The following is a 1,739-nucleotide window of genomic DNA, read 5'->3' as shown; positions in this document are numbered from 1 at the left end:
GTTGCTTTAACAACCTTTTTTTTTTTTTTTTGAGGTGGATTAAAAATAAAGTCCAATATAGTTTTAAAATAAATGATTAAGAAACGGGACATTACCTGAGTACTACAAGGAATTATTTCTGGTTTAAACACTCTGAATCCCCTTGAGGAACCTAAACTCCTTGCTGGCACTAAAACACCTAGCTAAGGAGCCCCGGTCTTTTCCCTCCGAACTCAAGACTGTTTTACGACTAAATTGGTCCGCTTCCAGTGTCCCCGAACTGGTCTGGTGCTTTTCTGCTGAATTGGAACCTTTGGGATCCCATGGCTAGGAATTCTCCCATTCCCATCCCATGCCAAACTTTGACCTAAGTCTTCTCCAGCGGCCTTTCCTGGAACCACCGGTCTATGGTGGGTGACCCTGCTAGCCTTCCCTAGGAAACCTTTCTCCCGATGTCTAGGTTGTGGACTACTTTATGAACTGCCTCCAACGCATTAGAATGAATCTAACCCGGAGACTAGATCCAGCACTTTATCACGCAAGCAGGACATCCTTAAAAAAATACTTGGCTCAGTGAATCCAGATACTATTTTATGCGGGTTTAGCAAGGATTCATTATAATCCCTGGGTCCCAGTGAATCAGTAATGTTTTGACTTTAAATACATGTGTGTGTATATACATATTTATATACATATATACATATTTTATTTTCATTATCCTTTCCCTCCCCATTAACTTTGGATTTAGTCACTTTATCTCTTTGAACTTCAGTTTTCTCATCAGAAGAACTGAAAGACCAACATGTACAATGCACAGACAGCACAGAAGAAACCTCCCAAATGTTAATAAAAATCTTTACTATGGTTACAGTTTTGAAGCACTTAATGGATGTGCTTACTATATAATAAATGGAGGGGGCTCCAAGCCCATCTGATACAGCAATTCTGCCTTGCTTTCTTCTTCCTGTTGACTGAAACACCCTTCCGAATTTTAAAATATCAAATAACCAGATGCAGCACCACATCTTAAAAGGTAATCCAGAGGCCAGGCAGTGGTGGCGCACGCCTTTAATCCAGCATTTGAGAGGCAGGGGCAGGTGGATCTCTGTGAGTTTGTGGTCAGCCTGGTCCACAGAATGAGTTCCAGGACAGGCTCAAAAACTACAGAGAAACTGGTTTTTTTTTTGGGGGGGGGGGCGGTGTCATGATCTAAGCCTGAAGAGTAAATCCCAAACCCATGCAAGGGCCTATCATACCCTCACCTCGTGATTCTGGAACTAGTCCCTCAAATGAATGCCAGCTTATCTAGCTTCTTCCAGAAAACACGGCATAGTCACAGACTGAGTGGGTTTGTTTGTTTTATTTTCAATGTGTATGAGTGTTTGGTCTGCACATAACTCTGTGCACATGGGTGTCTGATGCTCATGGAGGCCAGAAGAGAGTGTCAGATCTTTGGGACCAGAGTTAAGACAGTTGTCAACAGCTGTGTGGGTGATGGTAATGGAACTTAGGTCTTCAGGAAGAGCAGACAGTGCCCTTAGCCACTGATCTATTGCTCTAGCCCCAAGGTACCATCTCTTTGAACACTGTAACAAGATTTAGGCCCTTAAATTCAATAAAATCCAACAAGTGTCTATGATATGTTCCTATGTACTTCTGTTATGCAGAACCACACCTTTGTAGAGTAAGCCCATGTGAAAGTCTCATGAATTAAAACTTAAAGCAGGGAAGCAAGAAGGTCTTGGAGGTTCTTTTTTTTT

The sequence above is a fragment of the Microtus ochrogaster genome, chromosome 10 (assembly GCF_000317375.1).
Source record: "Microtus ochrogaster isolate Prairie Vole_2 chromosome 10, MicOch1.0, whole genome shotgun sequence".
NCBI lineage: Eukaryota > Metazoa > Chordata > Mammalia > Rodentia > Cricetidae > Microtus > Microtus ochrogaster.
The sequence above is the reverse complement of the archived record's forward strand: the minus strand, read 5'-3'. Positions refer to the sequence as shown.